An 11193-nucleotide genomic window follows, 5' to 3' on the forward strand; every position below is an offset into this window, starting at 1 on the left:
CTTGTTGAACTTGTTTCCTAGGCTCCCTGCTAGGCTCTGAAGTCTTAAATAGAGAGCATCCCTTTTTCTTATTGTCTTTTGTAAACAGCCCATTTTCTGGCACACAGTAGGCATCAATATCCCCAAAGTGTCAGAAAATAGCCAAAACACCTAGTTAAGAAGGCTTAAGTTACACGTATCTACTAATTCACATGTATCTACTTTTTTGGTTGTTTTTAGTCCTTTTAATTTACACAGTGTTTTATTTTGGATCTTGTCTGTGCTCCAGCACCAACTACCTACTGGGAAGCAGCAATAGACCACAGGTAGTTCTGGGTTCATTTTGATAAACACTTTCTAGAACCAGAACCCTAACTGAAAGCACAGAATCAGTGAATTTGACTCAGTTTGCCCTCATTTCCTCTTGTGGAAACTCTCCTTTCCCACACACCTCTTTTTGACTTCTCAGAGCCTCTGCCTTGCCCCAGGAATGAATTGCCCCATGTTCCAAACATTGCTACCTTTTCCCATTCCTTTAAATTATTTTTTTAATGTTTTATTTATTTCTGAGAGAGAGAGAGAGAGAGAGAGAGTGCGCAGGGGAGGGTCAGAGAGAGAGGGAGATACAGAATCTGAAACACGCTCCAGGCTCTGAGCTGGCTGTCAGCACAGAGCCTGACGGCGAGCTCGAACCCATGAACCGTGAAACCATGACCTGAGCCAAAGTCTGGTGCTTAACCAACTGAGCCACCCAGGCACCCCTACCTTTTCCCATTCCTATTTGAATCTCTTTAACCCTTTTTCTTCTTGTTTACATTCCAAACCTAGCTGTAAACATCACCTTCATTTCCAGATTCTTTCCAAAGATCATCATGCCGATCAAAATGTGTTGTGTGCATGTGTGTATTTGTGGTATCGTCTGCCTTCTCTACCATCTCCCAGACACGTCTTACATTGCCACTCCAGACACTTCCAAAGTGGAACAAGGCATCTATTTATAGCCTTTTTTTTTTTTTTTTTTTTTTTTTGGAGTGGGTAAAAGATGCCCCTCTTTAAAAACCTGGGGTGGAATTGAAGTGTATCTTGAATATGCATTTCCTTTTAAGTACCCTTCTCCCATCTTTACTCACTATTTTGGAATTTCATCTACTACTATTAAATATAAGCATCTCTTCTCTAGTGTGTAAAGAGCAGTGTTCACTCTTTTAAACATGTCATATTTAAGTGCTACTTTTAAATGAGAAATATAAGGATCATAAGTTGTTTCCAGTTCTATTTGCCATTTTTTCATATAGTTGATGTGAATAATAATCATTTTTAATTGTGACAACTCTCATTTTAGATGAGTGAAACTGGTTTATCTTATCAGCTTTTCTACTAAAATTATGATCTGTGCATTTGTTTAACCTCAGAATAAAAATAAAGAATGATAGAAGGTACTTGTATTTGTACAAGAAATGTGCCAGTGAAACCTTCGGCAAGATTCATCTAAAAGTCATATTAAACTGTTGAGCCATAACTTGCCTTAAAATAATGTGGAAGAATAGAGAATTGAAATAATAAAGAATCCAACAACACTAGATATTTTAAAACATTATCTATCTACCCATCTGTCTATCCATCTATCTATCGTCTATCATCTTTCTATCATCCATTATCATAGCTTAATGTATTCCTTGCCTAGCTTAGTGACAATAGCTTGTAAGCATCCAAGAAAAGATATCTAATGCTAACATTTTTTTTTAAGAGTAGAAAGGTTGAGGAACCACTGGGATAGAAACAATAATGTTCAAATTTTCCAAGTGTCTGTTACAAATGAGAGCTGGGGGAGTTGGAAAATATTTTTAAGGAACTCTCCCATAAGCCAGCAGGTGACAAAAAATCAGTCTGTACTTCGTTAGTAAAGTGAAAGATAATTTTCACCCCATATTTAGGACTGAATTTTAAACAACTTGAGGATATTTAACAGGATCTGTTAACACTATTTCCTGAAATAAAATTGTTAGTTTTATTAAATATTAAGGTTTCACTGCTTGATGATTTCTTGTGAGTTGAATAACCTAAAAGCAAAGTTAAAGAAATGAAAATCTCTCCTCATTTATTCCATTGTTTAAGAGTATACTGTGTGATCTCTTGATTTCTAAGGGACATAAACATAAGTTGTCATACCACATTCTCAAGAATTGTTTGAGGAAAGATTTTTCTTACATTTTGGTAAAGAAACTGAGGCACAAAAACCCACTGAAAATTAATGGAAAAATAATTTCCTGAAATGGTTATCTTCATGTCTTTATTGTAGTAGTAGTAACTGCTTCCCTTGTAGAGGCCATCACCTATGTCTAATTTGCAGCAACGTTATTTGTGTAAAATCATTGAAGTTAGTTTTGTATCTTTCATGTTAATATCATCCAGCCCTTTGCTTTAGAATCACACTAATTAACTGGAAGTAAAATATAAGTGCAGTATCATTGCCATTGGTTTTTGGTTCTCCCAGGGAAAACCAAGCATTGAAGGGGTCATGAATTTTAAGTCAGGAGACAAAAAGAAATTTCAAATCCTCTTATTGAGTGAAAAGAGGCATCTTCTCGAAATTAAAAGTCCAGATATATGTGCGTGTCATGAGATAAGTGTTTCCTATTTCCAGTAGCCATTGTCCTGGAAAGTAAGACTGGAGGAGCAGAGTCAGAACTGGGAACATTGCCCTGTCACAGCTTGTCTGAGACAGACTCTGCCCTATGGAAGCTGTTGGCAAGGATGATGATTTCTGGGATTGGGAATGGATGGGTTGCCTGTCTATAGTTGAAACTCAGTTGGAAGGACTGGGTGTCAGTGCTGGCCTTCTGAGGGTTATGTTCTCCTTCTCCCTTCAATACCTCTTGGTTCAGTGACTCGGATCGCCAATTACAGAGTCACTGAATACTGCAAGTTATTGTTCCCTATAAATAGCTATATCTGTATTTATATGTGTCTGTATTGGCCCATTTATATCGTGGGTGAATTTTGCCCGGGGTGCAAAATAGCTCCGTGATTTATTAATTTTTTTCCTGAGGAATGCCATGCTTTACTTTAGATTAGGTCATACAGCCAAAGTATAGTGTTGTTATTGTTTTTTAAAGCACTTTAACTTTTTTCCCCCAGAGGTGTTATTTGGTTTGTTAAAAATATGTAGAATTTACATGTCCTATAGAATATGTCTTTTATTATATGTCTTATAGAATATATATGTCTTTTTTTTCAGTGTTTAATCAATCCTGCTCTTTGGCTTTGATGAAGCTTTCAATTTTAAGAGTAGTAGAGCTTGTCAGGTGTCATTTTAAGTGCCAGCAAATGACTGGTGTGAGGCAAGAAGAACATGGTTTAAAAAAGAAAATAAATCTAGCATGTGCTTAATTATTTGTCCTTTGCAGTAACAGAATCTTATCTGACCACCCACATTCATCTGGCTGCTGACGAGGCTCTTGCTTCAATTGCAGAAGCTATTTTTGTACCTTTTGTGTCTTTTGAGGAACCAAGTGGGCCTGCTCACTTATAATGATTCATGTCTCAAAGTGCACAGGGTGTCCTGAAGTGCTACTGCAGTGATGTGGAAAGGGGAGGGGGGTGGCGAAGTTCAAACAAACTACTTCCTTTAAGCTCTTTGAATGCTCCCATGAAGTGGCACTGGATTTAGGCACATTCTGCCATGTCTTGGATCTGTAGTCCTTCCTACGAGACAATAACTTGTCCGGAAGAAAACGCAATATTTTTAAAAATGAACAAATACACAATAGCCAATAACCATCTAGGGATAGTGTAACAATATTTTTATGTGGGCCTTGTAGACTGGGAGATGTAGACTCTTAAGATGGTTTATTGATTAATCAATTTGGAGTAAGTAGTTTGACTGACTTTCCATGCATGTCTTTGGATCAGAGCTGGGTAAATATTAATTCTAAGTATGAGAAAGTTCCTTTCTTTATTTCTTGTTAAGTCTCAGGATTTTACTTTGGTTGCTTTTGGCTTCCTATTTCAGAAATTAATTTTAGCACAGAACATAACATTGCTGAAATAAACTATAGAAAAGAATTTGCTACGAGGTTATCTGAGACTTCATCCTGTGGAGTTCAGCAGCTGATGCACCAAAAGAAGTTCTCTGAGAATCTCAGCTTTAAGGCAGAACTGTGCCAGGCACTGCCATGGCATAATTTCTAGTTCCAATATGTTAAGTTAAAACTCTACCATCATTTTCCTGATTGCCTCCAGTTTTATTGGTATAGACAATTATTTTCTTTATTTTTTACTATTTTTAATTTTTTAATGTTTATTCATTTTTGAGAAAGAGAGGCAGAGCATGAGTGGAGGAAGGGCAGAGAGAGAGGAAGACACAGAAGCCAAAGCAGGCTCCAGGCTTTGAGCTGTCAGTACACAGCCCAGTGTAGGGCTCGAACTCACGAACCAAGAGATCATGACCTGAGCCAAAGCCAGATGCTTAACCAGCTGAGCCACCCAGGGGCCCCTTTAATTTTTTTAATGTTTATTTATTTTAATATTTTGAGACAAAGCATGAGCAGAGGGGGAGCAGAAAGAGGGAGACAGAGAATCCAAAGCAGGCTCCAGGCTCAGTCCGCACAGAGCCCAACGTGGGACTCGAACTTATCAACAGTGAGATCATGACCTGAGCCAAAGTCAGACATTCAACCTACTGAGCCTCCTAGGAGCCCCAGCCATTCTCTTTTAATATAAGTACTTATTCAAAAGACTAAGTTAATTAATTAGTAATTAATACTTACATTACAAGAAAGGAAATTTTTTTTCTTCAAAAAAAAATGCCTTCTTGAGAGACCCACTTCCAAGTTTTCTTTCCTCAAGGAAAGCAGTTTCTGTGAATGAAGAATAAGCATGCTTATTAAGTTGACTACAAGTGCCATCATTTAAAAAACCTTCTTGTTCATCTTCTAGATCCCCAGAAGTTATGCAAGAGTCCCTGTGGAGAGTCGGCACCGTGGAAGACATAGATGGTTGTGATACGGTTTTTTGATATGTGGATAACAGGTTAATAACTAAAACTTACTATTTCATTCTCATTGCTTTTGCATTGAACTTGAAAGGCAGTTTTGGCCTACTGTGTACTCATACATAAACCAACTTTGTCATTAAATCTGGGAGGAAACAGCGTACATGCTGTTTAGAAAGGAAAGTGTTGTGAAGGTTTTGTCTTGTTTTCCAGACCAGTTAGTAATTATAATTCCCTTAACTAAGATAGCCTCATTTAAGAGCATTTCTTTCTGGCAACGTTTACTTTCATGTAAAATTTTACTTAGTGAACCCTAATTACTTTGGCTGTGTAATGGGGAAAACAAAATCACAACTGTGAGAAAAAATTGCAAAAAAAATTTTAGAGCAAAATATTGAAAGTAGCAGGCTACAGTGAAAATAAGTTATAAATACCTTGACTAAATATGCAAACTATGCAAATCTCTGCAATCATGCCCTCAGTGTAGCCAGTGTGGAAAAAAATCTAGTTCAGTTTTCCATTAGGTTTTAAATATCAAATTGGATTTTAATGTATGTCAGGTTAGAGGGTGATCATCAACATAGATTTTACTTTTCTCCAAAAGGTCTCTGGATTGCTTGGCAGGGTTTTATATAATATACAGTACCCTCCTCATATTGGCAACTTGCTTATTTTAGGGAGACCTAAGGTTGTTATTGGGGTTTTTACTAATAAAAGAAGCATTTATAATGAATTTGGCTCTCAGGATGGTGCCTTTTTTTTAAATCATCCTGTGGAAATAAGTCTGCATTCAGCCAGACTCTGGCAGTGGTCATGGTTTTTTGTAGATCCTTCTTTCCCTTATCCAGTCCTATGTGGTAGCGATTTGTGGAACCATCTCTGTGCTCAGAGACACTCGTGTGTATTTCGTAAAATATTTGGTAATTGATTTCTGGCATTTTAAAAGCAAATAGATGGAATTGGTCTCTAAAATTTAATTCAGTAACTACTATTTTAAGATGTGTATATTTGTTTACAAGCATAATACCCCCAATTATCAAAAAAGGGCCACACGGCCATTTTAATTTTTCTAAATGTTTTATTGGTAGCATTTTGGAAGTAGAGAGGTCGTGTTTGTTACCAGTCATGTTATAGTGTTATTATGTAGGATGTTATTATTTAATGCTCTCTTGACTTTTGCCACCACTCAAGTAATGATTAATTTCCTGAGGTAAAGCTTTTTTCTAAGATAGTGTTTTTCTAAGCAAAAGATCCCAGATTGACAACCGTGGATACTGTAAGCCTTTATTCATCTACAGAGCGGGCTTGCCTTCCTGCCAATCCCACCCAGCTGTTATCCTGAAGAGACCTCTGTCGAGGCCTATACAGGAGGCTGTTGCTGTGCCTTTCCTTTCAAGGCCTGTCTGAGGAAATTATTTAACTGGGTGCCAAATTTATTTGAGTGGGACTGTGAAGAGTAGCCAAAGGAGAGGGCACACTTTTAGAAAAATGGCTGCTCTTCTGTGGACTAGCCATGCAGAGGAGAATATCTTTTCAACAGTGTACCCCTCTGAAGAATGTGCATAAGCTGCCAGACAATGCCCGTCTTGACTGCCTGAAAGACTCCTACAGGCTGGGGCACCATCCCCAGGACACCCCAGAGTCATACCCTCCAACAAAATAGCTCACTCCTTTCGTAGCACTCAAAGACACCGGGAAAATTTTAAGTGTGAATGCGAAATTGTGTTTGGAATATCGCTCCTTTGTTGGCAATGCATGCCAAAAATGACTGTGCGTGGGTTTGGTTACCATAAAAAGAAATCTCACAGAATGAAATAACTTGACTGGGTTTTGTATTTTTTTTAATAGGAGGATTGCTCTAATATTACATTTTTAAACATATCGATTTGGAACACTGGAAATGTATACTTTTAACATACATTTAGGGGATATGAAAAGTGAAGTGTATCTACGTGGTGATAAAGAAGTAATGAGTATAATCAACCATGGTACTGTGGATTTTATAGCACCAAGTAGATCTATATTGAGAAAATGCAACTACTAAAGCTGCTGGTTTGTACAAGGGTGCATTTGATGGGCTGTCATGAAATTATGAAACTAAAATAGCCCAAAGAAACTATTTCCCTAGTACTTAGCATTTAAACAATAAAACGCAAGCTTGGGAATTTGCCATTGTTGGTAGACTTAGATTGCTCCGTAAAAGGATCACCTAACAAAACAAGACGGATATCTTTGTCACATCCCGGATTCAACTTTGAAAGCCTGAAGATTTTAAAAGCAAATTTCTTCTCCCTGATTGTAAGCTGAGGAGAGCGGTAAAGAGACTTTTGAACACTCCTAAAACCTGTTCGGTTTTGAAGAAACAAACATGCTATACCCAGTGAAAGATCTAGGGTGCCACCCAATTTACACTGCAGATTTTTTTTCCGTTTCCAAGATAAAGGAGGTGTAGACAAGAGATTAATGGAAAAAGTCCACATTTTTAATGGTTCACGAATACAGTCAGTAAATTCCTCAAAAGACCCATCACTCACGTTTTCTTCCTTCGTTTTTTTCTCCATATGCCTCAGAAACCACAAAAGGAAAGTGATTTTATGGACAGCAGTTAGTTGAAGCCTCTCCAAGGCTGATGTTGAAGGGAAATACTGTGTTCTCAAATATGTTTAAAACCTGATGTAAAAGGTTCAGGTGAAATAGGAATAACTTCGAATTCCCTGGTGATATTCTTAACGTTTTTCACTGAAGTAACAAGTTAGACGTTGAGGTTCAGAGGGATGGAGACCAGCGGGATGAATCCTCAGGACTGCGATCCTGGGGCCTCTGGCTCAGACAGACGGGAACCCTTCCCGTATGGCCAGAAGGAGGACACAGGACTCACACAGCCATCCAGTTTCATGATAAAATGGCAAGACAGCTTAGATAGGCTTGTCTTAGAAGTTTAAAAAGAAGGAGTTTTCCTGACAGAAGCTATTTGCATAATTGAGTCCATGTATTTTTTTTTTTACGAGATCAAAGTTTTGAATTTAAAAAATTTTCCAGAGGGGCGCCTGGGTGGCTTAGTTGGTTAAGCGTCCGACTTTCGCTTGGGTCATGATCTCGCGGTTCGTGGGTTCGAGCCCCGCGTCAGGCTCTGTGCTGACAGTCAGCTCAGAGCCTGGAGCCTGTTTCAGCCTGTGACTCCCTGTCTCTCTGGCCCTCCCCTGCTCACGCTGTCTGTCTGTCTGTCTCTCTATCTCCTAGAAATAAATAAAAATATTAAAAAAATAATAAAAAAATTTAAAAAAAAATAAAAAATTTTCCAGATAATAAATGCTATTGGAATATAAGATGATCCTATGTGAATATCAGTAAAATTGGTTTTTTAAATAAAACAGTAAAATTGGCTTTTTCTGATGAGTCTCTTTTTCTGAAATTTAAACCCCAGAATTAACTAAAGGTTCTAGATAATTTTTGTTCTGGCCATTAAATATCAGCTTTTGAGTCTTAACGTATGTCACTTTTCTTCATCTTCTGGTCCATTCTTTTTTATTAAAAAAATTTTTTAATGTTTATTTATTTTTGAGGGAGAGACAGTGTGAGTGGGGGAGGGGCAGAGAGAGACTGAGACACAGAATCTGAAGCAGGCTTCAGGTCTGAGCTGTTAGCACAGAGCCTGATGTGGGGCTCGGACCCGCAAGCTGTGAGATCATGACCTGAGCTGAAGTCAGACACTTAACCCACTGAGTCACCCAGGTGCCCCTCTTCTGGTCCATTCTTTGCAAGCAAAATTTTATTGCCTTTGTATGACTTTAGTTTGGTGTATCTCTTTTTTTAGAATATGTTCTTAGTGAATAACAATTGTATACGTGTTGGTTAGGGTATAATGGTTATAAATTTTACTATAAACCACAGAAATTAAGTCTGCCTAATTTACAAAGATATTACCTCATTGTTAAATGAAAACATAGTCTATTTAATTATTAAATATATTATTCCGGTCCTGTTTTTCACAAAGCTTTATGTAATTATTTAACTTAAAGTCTATGTTCTAAGCAAAATTACATACTCTGTGTAAAACAATGAATAGGAAGTGACCATAGACCTCATCTTCACTTGTCAGGCTCTTACTATCTTATAAGTAATGCTTTCTAAGGAACCAAGTAAAACAATTGTTTGTCATGATAGTTTATCATGTTCTCATGGGAGCTGTCCTCATAGTACTATTCTTAATAATTTAATATACAGATTTTGTACATTATTTATATTACTGATTTGTGTGATTTCTAGGAAGTGGCATTTTTGAGGTCACTTTCTGTACTCCAGCCATGCAGAGCTCATATATTCTCCCAGGACCAGGAAAAACTTAAGCATTGGAAATACTGAAGTCAAGTGACAATATTTAGGAAAAAGTATTATTGAAGATGTATTATCGTAAGTTATGATAAAACTGACTGGCAGAAGTGGATAGGAGAAGTGAGAGCCAAAGCTGGGTTTGATTCTGGTTCAGACCATCAACCTCTCTAAGGATCCTCCTACCTAGTAAACTAGGTATAATACATACCGCACAGGGCTGTCATGAAGATCAAATAAGATCAAATAAGATAACATATATGAAGCTCTGTACCAGTATCTAGAACAATATAGTGAGTACACAATAAACAAAAAGCATTATCATTGGTATTACTAACAATGGATCTGCATACACAGGTCAATACCATGGCAAAATATTACATATGAAAAGCAACTTAGAAATTATTCAGTTCAGGGGCACCTGGGTGACTCAGTCAGTTAAGCGTCTGACTTTGGCTCAGCTCATGATCTCATGGTTTGAGCCCATGTAGGGCTCTGTGCTGACAGCTCAGAGCCTGGAGCCTGCTTCAGATTCTGTCTCCCTCACACTCTGACCCTCCCCAACTTGTGTGTATGCTTTCTCTCCCTCTCTCTCTCTCTTAAAAAAAAAAATTAAAAAGAAAAAGAAAAAATTATTCAGTTCAAGCTCTGACTCCTAGTTAAGGAAAGATGCAAAATATTTCTGTCCTGAAAATACACTGTACTTTCATTTTAGAGGGTGCTATTCAAAACCTTTACAAATCTGACAGTGGTTGTGTCTATATGGACCTTAATATATAGTTAATTAAACAAAAAATTCAGTCAATTTGGGTTTGACATTGTGCATTCTTCTTGTTAGTACAGTTGCTGTAACTGACCAAAGTTAATTTGTATTACAGTATTATAAAGGCATCACTTCTCTTTCAGCTTTTGTCCTTTTTTTTTTTTGTTGTTAAGTTTATTTACGAATTTTGAGAGAGTGAGCTTTGCCTGAGTGGGGGAGGGGCAGGGAGAGGAGAGACAAAAAGCTCAAACAGGCTCCTGTGAGAGCAGGAAGCCCCTCAGGGCTGTTTGATTTCACAAACTGAGATCATGACCTGAGCCGAAATTAAGAGTCAGACCCTTAACTGTGCCACCCGGATGCCCCTCAGTTTTTCTCTTTCTTTTTTTTAAAAAAAAGTTTTTTTTAATGTTTATTTATTTTTATAGAGAGAGGCATAGCACGAGCAGGCAAGGGACAGACAGAGAGTGAGACACAGAATCTGAAGCAGGTTCTAGGCTCTGAGCTGTCAGCACAGAGCTCGCCGCGGGGCTCCAACTCAGGAACCACAAGATCCTGACCTGAGCCAAAGTCGGAAGCTTAACCGACTGAGCCATCTAGGCGCCCCCTCAGTTTTTTTCTTATTACCTATTATAAAGGGATGCATAGGAAGATCACTGGGGAGGGGGGAAGAATTCAATCCAATAGTAAAAATTTCCAGCAAACCAAAGTTAATGCTTATTGTTTAGTTTTTTTCAGCTCTTGCTTTATAAATTTGTGGTTCTTAGCAAAAGGAACTTTTGATTACAGATGGCTTGTTACAAATGTATGGGAGCCACTGATTTCTCACCCAAAAGTCTTATCGTTCCCGAGGGAATTCCCATGTTCTTTCCCTTTCCTAAGTGCACCTGCCATCACCACCATCACAGTAGCAGTCTGTGTTAGGGGGTAAATTGGACGTGGAAATAAGACCAGTACAGAAAGAAAAATCACCAAAAGTAGTCATACGATGAAAAGTAGAAATTTCTCTCCTGCCTCTTCTCCTGACTCCCTGCTTCTACTTCTGCAATTTAATTTAACTGGAGTTAAAAGCTGTTCAACATCCCTGCAGACATTTTCTGTTTAGCACCTGTTTTTCTTTTACATGCATGGG

Source organism: Hyaena hyaena, unplaced genomic scaffold (assembly GCF_003009895.1).
Source record: "Hyaena hyaena isolate Hyena2069 unplaced genomic scaffold, ASM300989v1 scaffold_52, whole genome shotgun sequence".
In the NCBI taxonomy this organism is placed as follows: domain Eukaryota; kingdom Metazoa; phylum Chordata; class Mammalia; order Carnivora; family Hyaenidae; genus Hyaena; species Hyaena hyaena.